General features: G+C 37.9%; 1 long non-coding RNA gene across 1 annotated transcript in view; it reads left to right on the top strand.

Moving 5' to 3' along the window:
- Positions 1-9,066: 9,066 nt before the first annotated feature.
- LOC129007091 (uncharacterized) overlaps positions 9,067-13,724 on the top strand; it is a 32,465-nt gene continuing 27,807 nt past the window's right edge. Inside the window, exons 1-2 of the long non-coding RNA XR_008492235.2 lie at positions 9,067-9,243; positions 11,940-12,021. This is a non-coding gene — a long non-coding RNA (uncharacterized LOC129007091). The remainder of the gene's footprint in view (positions 9,244-11,939; positions 12,022-13,724) is intronic.

Genomic DNA, 13,724 nt, shown 5'->3' on the forward strand with positions numbered 1-13,724 from the left:
CAGGATATGGATATAAGTGTTCAGAAAATAATATGACAAAGCTTAAACAAGGAATGCCCTATTATTTAGTCATTAAGAGAACAGAAGTAGATAGACAGGCAAGTTGCTAGGAAAACTCAGCTAAACCATACTAATTTTGCTTGAAACTGGAAGACAAAATTTGGTGAAGAATTGGTCTCTATGTGAAATACGCTAATCTGTGCCAAGAATCTGGTCTCTATCACGTAGTTACAAATGAGCCCACTGAAGAGAAACTCATGATGGACATTGGGGAAATTTCTCAGTGAAGACTTCTGTGTTCTCTGCCTCTTAAAAGTGAGTTGAAGGGAATGAGGATGATGACATTTTGCAGGGTGATTTTTTTGCTCTCTCACTGTCAATACTCATTCTCATATCATTCTCTTTTAAATTAAGTAGATAAAATTTAGGCCATTTTGCTGCACACTTGAATGCATGCAGTGAGCCGAGACTCCATCAAAATGAAATCAGCCAAACACAGCAACAACAGTGCATGAGAGTGGAAGGTTGGGATGGATCGATATGCTTAGGAAAGCCTAGGAGACCTGCCTGAGCCACTCCCATTTCTGCAACACCTCCTGAATCACTGGAGGACTTGGGACATTCAGTGAGATCAAAACCTGCCTTTTAGCCTTTGAGCAATGTCATGCTCACAGGCTTGAAAAGTAGACATAGATCTCCCTGCCAACAGCTGACAAGGGACTCAATCTTCCTCACAGCTGCTGTTGATCCATTGCATACAGTTTATGACAACATCTAGGGGCAGGGTGAGGCTTTCCAATACATCTCCCATTGTCCAGAGCTGCTCCTGAAATCCCGTGCATGCAGAGCTGGGACTCATCTCACCATATTGTCTACTCATGAAATTATTAACAACAACCTCCTGTGGTTGGTGTTTGGCAGGGAGATCTTGTTTCACACGTGGCTGGCATATATTCGGCCAACAAACCCACAGTTCACCCCACAAATAGACAAGTGATCTCAATTATCCACTGGCTGAAAGTACAATATGTCTCAGAGCCTCCTCTCTAGCCCATGGTTGGTTGATCCATGGACAAGGGTCTTGTTAAAAAAGAAAAAACATAGGTGTCAAGTCTTGGCAAGATTCCAAACTAAGGTCATCAATGGCAAGGTTTTCTGTGAGAATACAGCTCTAACCAGTGCAAGATAGTTCAATAAGCTTGTGAAAACGTTATGTTAGGTTTGGAAGATTGACGAACGGAAGGCCCCAGTGTTCGTTATGGCATTGGTCTCTCAAACTCTCTATTTCTTTTTCAACGTCTCATTAAAGTCTCTATTCAGGGACCACCTTGAATATGCAATGAAGAAACAAGCAGAAAGTGTTTATATTTTTTCCAGATATGTTAGAGACCACTAGACACAGCAGGTAAAGGACTTGTTTTTCAACTGTTTTCAAATCTGTGGTCTCATTTCGCCTTGCTCCTAACAGCACCAAGAGGGACTGCTACAGTTCTGTATTTTATCTCACAAGATGAATCAAACATCTCAGGCACGCGTCACCATTATTGTGGGGTTTTGAAAAGTGACACATTACTTTCCTAATTCAATTCATATGAAAACTTGCAGAGATAAAGTTTACCTAGTAGTCATATTAAATGAATGGAAAGCAGATAGTCCTGCGTACAAAATAGCATGCTGCCGCTGGTAAGAGTCAGCGGAAAGTTCTGACCCTCACTCACCACACACCTATCCCCAAGCTCCTCCTAATGTACATATTGCCAAATCCCAGCAACTTAATATAGTTAAATTCCCTGTAATAAAATAATTAAGTTCTTTGTAATGTATTTTTCTTTCTTTCTTCTTTAGTGCAAGTACCTAACCACCATTCTTTACACAATATAGTTAGGACAACCTGGGATAAACCTTGAAGGCCCCACTGAATTAAGCAAATGTAAAGCAAATTGATGCTCAATGTCCTGGAAGAACAATGCACAAAGGCCTTCCACCTAGTTAGTTTGTATATTACCTTGGATGCAGTCAGAAGACAGAAATCATATAGCAATTTGCACTGCGAATTTTAGCAAAGTATTAACTGTTAGTAGAAGATTAGCCACTAAGAAAGGAAGAAGGAAAATTCTGAAGAATATTCTAAGGCTGAGGTAGAGCCCCCCTCCCCAGGAAGCAACAAACTAGGAAGGAAAATCCCATCTCCGAAGCTGGGTTTCAGAGCCTGTTGTTGAGGGTGTGGCCAAAGCCTGCTGGATGGGGGGAAAGTTTGCCGGGTTGTTCCAGACCAGAGGTGATGCCAGTTGCCAGGCCAACTGTAGTGGGTAGAAAACAACAAGCAGGAAATAATCTCCTGAGTTGGCAGCTGGCTGGTGCTTGTGGTCAGGGAATCATTGGCCTGGGTCTGGCAGCTTGAACGTGCCCCACACGGCTGGCCATGGAGAAGGCTGACAACAGACACTCCTGCAACACTCTCCAGTGGAAAAGTAGAAACGTTGACACAATCCAGCTCCAGCATCACAAGCTGTCAATGAAGGTGGATTTGACAACTGTTGAGAAACAATAATCTGACAACTGGCATTGTTGGAGTTTTTTGTTTGTTTACTTGCCTGTTGTTTGCTTGTTTTGGGCGAGTTGGAAAATACTACCTGGCCCCTCCATACACACTGCTTAGATCTGGAGGATAAAATGAACTAGTTAGCAAAAAGAGGCTGAGGTTTTCTGGACAGAAAAGCATAGCATCATTTCTCATAATTACAGCCTAGGCAGACTGGTCACAACAGACCAGGTCACACCTGAGGGGCTGTGGCCAAAGCCCAGGGGCAGGCAGGACATTGAAGTTTGGGGATTAAATTTACATCAATAAAGGTGGGTGTTGAGTCTTTGTACCAGGCCGGGTCTAGACGTCTATGTCTTTGAGGGAGCTTTCAAGTTTCTTTGGTGTGGCTGATACTAGAAACGTTTCTAGTCCTTGCCTCAACATCAATAAATCCATCTTGAAAAATAAAGGCTGAGCATGGTGACTGTGAACTACAGAGAGCTATAACCCTGAGCACAAGTTTGAGCCCCACGAATGCCCTGCGATATATGTGAGTCAGTAAGTGCACCCTGGGGAAGGTGCCGTATCTTCAATGCATACACTAGGCATTGAGTGTAGAGGACGGAGCTGGCTTGACCGTTCTGTCTACAGCTGCCACTAGAAGCAGGTACCTACCCTCATCCCAACAGGCATGAACCCCGACTCCAGCCTTAGGGAAGAGTAAGCCTCTCGGGTTATTGAGACAGGAGAAGGCTTAAGAGAGAAGTAGTGGGATTTTTTAAATAAATACAACATATTTTTAATAAGAAATAAATTTACAGAGAGAAAAATTAAAGTATTTCAAAAGAACATATTATAATAGGTCTTAACTCTACCCCTTCTCCAACCCACCCAGGTTCACTCTCAAGAAACTATTGTATTATTAGAGTTTTGGTAGTGCTTCCAAAGATATGGTATGCATTATAACTACGCACACACACACACATATATATATTCTATATATAATCTATATATTATATACATATATATAATCTTATTCTGTTTCCACACAAACAGCATTCTACACACTGTTCTGTGCTTTGAGCTTTGAATTTTTTTTTAACTTTTCGAGTTATACTTTTACCGACAATGTATAAGCCATAGTTGCCTGTCTCCTCACACCTTATTAAATTTTGCTAGTCTAATAGATGAAAGATTGAATCCCTAGGTTTGAATTTTTACTTAATTTATTCAAAGTAACACTTCGTATTTTTGGTTAGGTTGAATATCCATTTATATTTTTTTTCTACTGTGACTTGTCTATTTAAATTACCTCCCATTTTCCCATTATGTTGCTTCTTGACTAAGAGATGCTATTCTTCTCTGAGTTTGGAGATCAAAATGTGTTTCTCTCATTTTTTCACTTGATTGGTAGGTTTATTTACTTATTTGTTTTGGTGATTTTTGTCATGCAGTGATTTTTAAAATGTATTTAAATGTATTAGTCTTTTTAGTTTTAATTCCCTAAAAAGGCCTTTGGAACCACAATATTACAATGTATTTCCATGGTTCATCTAATAATTTAGTATCTTACATTTAAATATTTAATACAGTTTTGGGTATAATTCATGAGGTAATATTCTAACTTTATTTTTCCCATACGAATACACAAGTCTTTTTATATAGTTGTACAAAAAAATTTCTCTTCCAGGCCGGGTGCAGTGGCTCACACTTGTAATCCCAGCACTTTGGGAGGCCGAGGTGGGCAGATCACCTGAGGTCAGGAGTTCGAGATCAGCCTGGTCAATATGTTGAAACGCCATCTCTACCAAAAATACAAAACTTAGCCAGGCATGGTGGTGGGTGCCTGTAATCCCAGCTACTGGGGAGGCTGAGGCAGGAGAATCACTTGAACCCCGGAGTCAGAGGTTGCAGTGAGCCAAGATCACATCACTGCACTCCAGCCTGGGTGACAGAGCGAGGCTATGTCTAGAAAGAAAAAAAAAAATCTCTTCCAAATCAAGTTTAATGATACTTCTCTCAATGTTGACAGTCCTGAAAAAAATTGTGCTTTTTAAACCTTTGTTTAGTTTTTAAAATATGCTAGACTTCATTTTGAACTTTTTCCTGAAACTAATTATTTGAACTTTTTCATGGACTCCTAATTACGTGTATGTTGAATCTGCTTTCTCTGCCTTCTCTAGATGTCATTTTTTATCATTCATACTAAGATTATGTTAGTTTCATTTTACTGTATTTACATCTACGATTCCTGTCTTCTGCCTTATTGGAAGCGACTTTTCTCCCCTGTGTGCCTTGTTTTTTCACGCTAATTTCTGTGATGTTTACATTTTTTAAATGTTTGTATTTTTAAAAAATTTTTAATACTCAAACTTCACTTCTTTCTAGTGTGTAGTCACCTGACTTTTGTGCATTACTTTGTATTCTTATTTTATAGATTCAATTGCTTCATTACAGTATTCATTTTTTAAAAAAAATTCATGAGAAATATTTGAAGATGATTTTGATCTATAGCCACGTATTTCTGTTGAACATTATAAATTCACCAGTTGCTCCATATTTTCTTTGTTTTATAATGGTATTTTATATATGTTGCGCTGGTTCTTCTTAATTATTCATCCCTGAATTAAATAAGCTTTTGCCAAAACAGTTATTTTGGGGAAAGTTTTATGGTAATAAGTCAGGATTACTTACGTACCAGGAAGAATTTGTGTCTTGACCATGGCATTGTGAGTGAGTTTTAATCCGTACTTCTCCCCAGCCAGTAAAATGTCCAGGCATAGGGCTGATTACAATGAGAGACTTCTCATTTACCTCTGTCCTGAAGATGATGCCAACTTCAACATTTTCAAATGAAAAGCCTCCTGGTGGTTTCTTGAGGAATTGATTGGAAATAAATAAAATAAATATAGTTGTAGCATGTCTTGTGTGAATGTATAAGTCAGACTATGACTGATTCACAGGGTTTTGAAACAGGAATTTTATGCTAAAATTGGCTAAAATATTCGTAACCAGCACAGTCACATTATCTCTGTAGACTATGAAATACAAATGTTATACCAGAACATTTAAGTGTTTCTTCTTTCCCTTACAGCATCCTAATTCACATAGCATTCTATCTTACAATAGGAATAGTCAAGTCTCAATTATCTAAGATATTCTTTAAAAAAAAAGTGTGCTATTTTCCTCTTGGAATATATTCTTCCATTAACAGTCAATAAACCCATAGATTAATGGAGAGACAAGAGAGATGCTGACAAAAATAATGAAAGGTAGGCCCTTTATATTTTTAATTCACAAGCAAATATTTTCCATAATAGCCAAAATCCATATCAAATAACTTTGATATCTAGGATTATTTTGTTTCTGGATGATACTAAACTAGACTTTGATCTGTATCATCCTTAATCACTACCATCACTATATCTGTCATCACTTTCTCTCTTATCCTTAAATCACTTAATTACTCTATTTCCACTAGTTTTTAATTAATAGATGAGAACCTCTAAAGTCATTATGATTGTATCTCAAATACACTACATATTGTATAAATATATCTTGTATTAGTCTGTTCTCACACTGTTATAAAGAAATACCTGAGACTGGGTAATTTATATGGAAAAGAGGTTTAATTGGCTCACACTTCTTCAGGCTGTACAGGAAGCATAGCAGCTTCTGCTTCTGGGGAGGCCTCAAGAAACTTAAGAAACTTACAATCATGGCAGAAGGCAAAGCTGGAGCAGGTGACTTACATGGCTGGAGGAGGAGCAAGAGAGGGAGGAAGGAGGTGCTACACACTTTTAAACAATCAGATCTCGTGAGCACTTACTATCATGAAAGGAGCACCAAGAGGATGGTGCTAACCCATTCATGAGAAACCACCCCCCTGATCCAATCACCTCCCTCCCACCAGGCCCTACCTTAACACTGGGTATTACAATTCAATGTGATATTTGGGCAGATACACAGATCCAAACCATATCACATGTATGTATTTAATTGGGCTTTCAGAAGAGAGTGGTGACACCTAAAGTAATGACCTCTGCAAAAGAAGATAGAGTAAATTTTGAGATTGATCTTTTTGGTGGACTAGGGGGGAAGGAAGGGCAGAAAGGATTATAGGGTAGTTCTCATTAAGCAACAGAATAACATGCAAGCAAAACAAGTCTTTACACTTAGAACCAATTTAAATTATCCAATTCTTCACCCACACACATTAAGCTAGCTGATCTCAGGATTGAAAATAAAACAAAACTTTCTGTAACTCATAATATGTAACCCATAAAGCTCCCAGAAAACAGATTCTAGTGTCTTAAGGCATACTTCTCCAATACAATCATTTGGACACCATCACATTTATGAAATCAAACTCAGAGGAATGGGGGTGCTAGGGTTTAGATATGGTTTGCTTGGCCCCACCAGGTCTCATGTTGAAATCTGATCCCCAGTGTTGGAGGTAGGGCCCAATTGGAGGTGTTTGTTCTTGGGGATGAATCAGTCATGAATGGATTGATCCTATCTGTGCAGTAATGAGTGAGTTCTCACTCTTATTTCCTGAAAGAGTTTGCTCAAGAGCTGGTTGTTAAGAAGAGCCTGGCACATTCTCCCCCTTTTGATTTTTCTCTTGCCATATAATCTGAACATGCCAGCCTCCCCTTGCCCTTCTGCCATGAGTGGAAGCAGCCTGAGTCCCTCACAAGAAGCAGATGCTGGCACCATGCTTCTTGTGCAACCTGCAGAACTATGAGCTAAATAAACCTCTTTTCTTTTTGAATTAACAAGCCTGAGATATTCCTTTATAGAAACACAAATAAACAAATACAGGAGGTACAAACATAAAGGGTTAGCATGAAGGAGTTATTCTGTGGTGATAGAAGAATTCTGTATTTTGATTGTGATAATGATTATATGAATCTGTATATCGGACAAATTGCATAGAACTACATACATACACACATGCATGAATACATGTAAAAGTACTGAAAACTAAATAAGATCTATAGTCCAGTTAACAACAATGTACCAATGTCAATTTCTTTGTTTGATGTTGTCCTACCATTATAATATGATGTCATGCTTGGGGGAAGCTGGGTGAATGGTGCAGGGGTTCCTACGTACTCTTTTGCACAACACTCTGAGTCTATAATTACTTTGAAAGTTTTTTTTTAAGCTAAGGAAAAGTTTCTTTCATTCAATAATCAACATCAACATTAACTTTCAACTGTTGACCTACATTACCACAGGGGTGAGCAGCTTGGGAGAAGAGGGCTCCTCAGTCTTGGTGCCAACGTGTTGTTTCTTGGCACCCCTACTGTTAATCTTAAGCAGACCTCCAGACCTACTCCAAATAAGCACACCAGTTGTGTAAAGCCAAGTATCCTGTTCAAGATCTTTTCTAGTCTTCATCCTTCCCTAGTTAGATTGCTACTTGAAACACTTTGGAAGCCACCATTAGATTGAGGGCTACTATTGGTAGTTCACAGACCCAGACGGAAGAAGACACAGAGGTCAGCTGGAGAATTATAAGGTCTTCTTAATCTTATCCAGTGTTTTTCAAGGATAGCAAATAAAATTCTGTCACTAACTTGGTTTTATTTATGTGACAAATATTTAGTCAGTGCCTTCCCTGAAAGTCCTGAAACTTGTGAAAATTATTCCTGGTTGCCCAGTGCCTACAGGATAAATTCCAAATCACTGAGTCGCTCACATAAACTCTTTCACAATATTTGCCCAACCTGCCTCTCTAGACCTATTTTTTTTTCTTACTCCTTTCACCATCATTCTTCTTCAGGTTACCCTTACCCCAGAGGATATGATGCATTCTATATTCATCCATGTACATTTACTTGCAGTTTCACAAATATTGCACCACCCATTGTTCCTGCTAATCACTAAGTTTAGAATGTTTCCTCTGCCATTCCTGGAATATCCCTTGTCCCAACACACACACACACACACACACACACACACACACACACTCAAGCACAGAAAACACATACAAATCTTTTAGGGCCCACTTCAAAAGTGTTTGCTTTGACATATTCCCTAACTAAGCCCTGTGATTTAGAATGGCCACTTCTTTTCAGCTCCTTGCATTAGGAGGTGGAGACAGTTTTCCCCATTCTTGATTCTGGAATGGTCCAGTTAATTGTTCTCACCAGTTGAATGCAGTAGAGGTGGCACTGTGTGACTGTCCAGTCTCACTCAAGAGGCCTTGCAGTTTTTGTTCTCACTCTCTTGGAAAGCTGCTGCCCCCATATTAAAAACCTGGGTCAATATGCTGGAAAAGCCACATGGAGGAGGGCCAAGACACTCAGCTGCAAATTCCATGTTACTGCCAAGTATGTGAAGGAAACTTTCTTGGATCCTCTGGCTGCAGCCAAAACACCATGAGTAATCCCAAGAGATGACAACAGAAGAGCTGTGTGGCTGAGCCCAGATCCCAGAGCAAAATCATGAACAATACCTTTTGTTTGAAGGTTCTTTTTTGGAATGATTTGTTACACAGTACTAGACAATTGATACAGCCTCGCCCCAACTCCAACCTCAAATAACTAGTCATTCTGAATTCTGAAAGACCACAGCACTCTATGTCTACTTCTATTATAGATTCATATTCGACCATAATTATTTATTTCAACATTTCTCTGCACTACCAGACTTTGGGTTCCCTGCAACTAAAAATATTGCTTGGACCTCACGCTGTACCTGAATACCTGGTAAGCACTAAAGTAATAATTGGTAAAACAATGAAAAGCTAAAGGACTGGCCTTACTCAGGTTGATCCTGTCTGAGTGTGTTCATCAAACTACAGGCAGAAGGAACTTTCACTTCGTACACTGGAAAGAATAGTGAAACTCATGCCTCAGTGGTGTGGCTCACCTGAGGTTAAGTTTAGCAGCAGTAGTAGACTGGAACTTTTTAGAATGCTAAGATTCAATAGCCTCAGATGAACAGTATTTTACTAGCTCTGCCAATCTAAAAGCCTAGGGAACTCTTTGCTTGCAAATAAAAGAATATAATTCCAAGCAAAATCCTGTAAGACTTGGCTTTGAGTCAAAATTATAAAAATAAAAACATTTGTTTTTTACAATTCCTCTCTAGAGTTTTGTTCAGCATTATCCAGATGAAGTTGAATTACTCACTATAACCTATAGTTATTTGCATATAACTGGTGACATGGCTGAAAAAAGGAGGATCTTATCAATTATCTTCAGATAATAATTTCTCCAGTTTAGAACCATATTTTGCATATATTTTAGCTGGACGAGTCCAACTATTGAATCATTAAGTAATCCATTTCTAAGCATGGATATTAAGTTACTTTTTTACATTTAGTTAAGGTTGCATTATTGCATTTAGTACTATTTTCATCTTATGTGTTACTGTTAATAGTATGTTATCTTTAATCACTAGATGAAGTTGGAAGGCAAAAAATGATTGAGTAAGGGGCTTGGAAGAAGAAATTTTCAATTCTTGTTTTGCTTTGTCAGTGACTTGCTCTTTGTCCCTTTTCATCTTAAATATTTGTCCCTAGTTTCTTTACTGGCAATGCCTTTTAATGAAAAAAGAAATGTTTTAATTAACCACAATAGTATTTGTTTATGTTAACTTAAAAATTACAGCATTTGCAAATTCTTAACTACAACCAAAATCAACAGCTAGCCTAATTTTAAAAAAGACTTTAGAATGCCTTGATATCTATTGGAACATTACATATTTGTGATCCATTTTACTTTCTACTGTTGAACAGCAGATCCTTCTGGTTCAAGAAAGGCTACAAATCCTTATTAAGTTGTTGTAGTATTGGCAAAATACAAACCAAACTCTATATTAGTGAGCCTGTATTTATTTGTAAGAAAATTTAATCCATATGATTTTGAGTCATTGTCACTTACAGTAATACAAGCAAATCATGCTGCGTAAGTGCTACTTGATTTCCAAGATGCCTTTTGAACCATCTTTTGAGGTAGTCTTTTTTATTTAGGACAAGAAGGTTTACTTTTACTGGTTGAAAAAAGACTCAAGTTTGAGTAAAAATATGGGCATTCATCACAGCAGAGGATGAAAAACAGACTTCTTCAGACAAGTAACAGCGTAAGTGTTGAGGAGTGTTCTAGACAGATAGACTGACTCAGCTGTGACGTGTACACTTTCTGGGCAAAGATTAACCCTCCTGCCAGCATAAGCCAACAGTAATAAGCAAGTCAACTTTTCTTTTCCACATTGTCCAATGTAGATAACTGGTGACTGAATTAAAAATGCAAATCAAATTATTGTAAAGTGAATGTTTGTTGATTTTGTAACATTTATGTAGGTGGGAGAGCCAGGGTTTGAATCAGTCTTGTGTTGTCTGTTGAACTGGGTGCTGAATGGAATCCACCTAAACTGGCTGGTCCTCAAACTTCATACCAGAGCAATGAATCACCTTCAAAGCTAACTCAGGGAGCATATTGGCTCCAAAGACCATTAACCCTGGGAACTCCCCAACTGAAAGGTGGGACTGGAGAGATTTAGAACTGCTGGCTTGGAGCTGTGAGTCATGGTTGAATGCCAACAACCTGGCATAAATCACAGAAGCACTTGAATTTCACATTCATTACTTACAACAGTGTGGAAATTGCTCAACATTTATGGCAGACATGCATTCCACAGATATAAAAATAAAAGTTCATTAGAAAACTTGATATTAAATTTAGACACTGAGAATTAAATTCCAGGAGAGCCAATCTTTATCAAATCATAAATAAGAAATAGAGTGGTTCCACTGTTTAACTTTTCTTTTTCATAATCTATATGGCCAAAAATCTTAATCAAAAGACATGACATTTAGAGACAAAAAAACATAGATTTAAGATCCTACTCTGCTGATCACTAGTTAATTGATGTTGGGAAATCACAAAACTCTCTATTGCAGCTTTAGTTTTTTCAGCCTAATGTGCATCATAGGGTTAACATCAAGATCCAATGAGGTACTATGTCTAGCAACCTTTTAGAGACATTAATTTAGAGTCATTCATTTATCCTTTGGATTATATGTGCAAAATTGAGAAAAAGGCATAAGCACAAAATTTCATGTGACTAAAACTCAGGAATCTCTGAATATTTTTAACTTCTGTAGGAAAATGTTGTAAGATCTATAACACTGTATTTCAATCTGTTTCTAGGCATTAAGAACTTATTTACCTCATAACCCAAATTAATGCTCCCCAATAAAAAATGAGTAACATCAGGGTATAAAATGCCAGCTGCAAGAGTATTCACAACCATATACAATGAAGAGTCACACTTCCAAGAAGAAAGCCGATGTCCCACTTCAGCATCAAATCTAAGACACTGCATTTCACTTTCTCTGTACAATATCATAATGTTTGTTAATCTCTTGATTTTATTTCAAAAATGAAACTATATTTAGAGAGGAAACAAATTCTACCAGTTGCTGTTGGAAGCAAAAGATCTTTTTCATTCTTGGATGCTTTATATTTGGACAGAGAAAGGTACATATTTGAACCATATGTGAATTCAAGTCTAATGTATTAGTTTGATTGTGCCAGAGTTCCTAGAGGGCTCCAGAAACCAAAGGATGTGGCTGGTCACCCTAATTTTGGAGACTTGAATGCCTTTGTTCATAGTAAGAATCCAGAACAGAACATAGCAACTTCTGTTCCTCATGATTTTGTATACTCCATCCATAATCATCTGTCCTCGTTCCAGACGCTAGTTTGGTTTACCCTATGGTAGCAAAATCAGTCAGTTTTCATTTTTTCGGGGGGAGAGGAGACTACTGGCAGGAGGCGGAGGAAGGCAGAGTAGAATGATAAAATTCTGTGTGAAACATGGCTGCTCAGCCCAGTACTAGCAATAGCAATCATTTTGCTATCTTTCTTCCATGTCTATTAAGTGAGAGTTTGGCCTGGTTGATTTCTAAGATCTTTTCTATGTCCGACAGTGAGTAATCTTATCAAGTTCTTGAATTAGGCCACCACAAATGACTACAATCATTTGGCTCATATAAAGATGAATTAATGCAAAAAAATGCTTGCATAAATGAAGGTATGCCACAAAAGAAATATAAATGGAGGTAAAGAGAGCTATACCATTTTAATGCAATCATGATTTTGACTTCAGTACACTCTGGAATATACCAGTCAAATTACAACATCTTCTCCCTAAGGCAGACATTTCAGTAGTGGACATAAGAGAACTAGTGTATCAGTCAGGATCCTCCATAGAAAAAGAACGAAGAGAATATGTAAATCCACCTTTGTTTGATTGATTGAGTAGTTGCCTCATCCCACAGTTGTGAGGACTGTCAAGTCTGAAACCCATATCTCAGGCTCACAGTGTAGAAACTCAGGTAGGATTTGATGCTACAGATTTGATGCTATGGCCTTGAGACAGAATTCCTCCTCCAGGATAGCCCTTAGGCTGTCCTTCAACAGATGAATGGTTCAGCTTACTGTGCTGTTCAGCTTTCAATTGATTGGATGACATTCATTCACATTATCATGGGTAATACCTTTTACTTAAAGACAACTGCATCAGCAAAATACCTTCACAGTAACACCCAGACTAGTGTTTGATTAAATAACCTGCTTTTTAGCTGAGTTAACTCAGAAGACTAACCATAACAACTAGTGTTGAGTTAAAGAATATTCTCTTTTCAATAAAACATTAGGGATTCCGCCAAATAGAGTTAATGCTCTGAAATTTGTCAGAGTTTGTAACAGATTTTACATTTCTGCCAGTCCATGTCAATATTTTCTTCATGCATCTAGTTGTCAGTTTATTTAGTTAAAGATGCCCAAACCACTTGGTGATTGAGTACATGACTTTGTTGCCAATGGCATTATGTATAGGAATATTTTAATAGGAACTTGTTCACAAGTCTACATTTATGCACATTTTTGAATGTTAAAATATTTACAGAATTTTTTAAATCAATGGGCATAACCATGTAGAATCTTAGAACTGCATGGGCCTTCAAGATTATGTCGCTCTACTTTTCACTCAATGCCACAATATCTTCTTCCTTAATGTTGAAATTTTTGGAATATTCCCAATGATGGGTAGATTATTACTTCAAATATCAGTGGATTCTCAGTTCTAAATAGCTCATTACTGGAAAGCTCTTTCACAAGATGGCCTGTGTCTATCAACCTGATAGTTCCATCCATTGACCATCTCTCTGCTCTGTAAA

Source organism: Pongo pygmaeus, chromosome 9 (assembly GCF_028885625.2).
Source record: "Pongo pygmaeus isolate AG05252 chromosome 9, NHGRI_mPonPyg2-v2.0_pri, whole genome shotgun sequence".
NCBI lineage: Eukaryota > Metazoa > Chordata > Mammalia > Primates > Hominidae > Pongo > Pongo pygmaeus.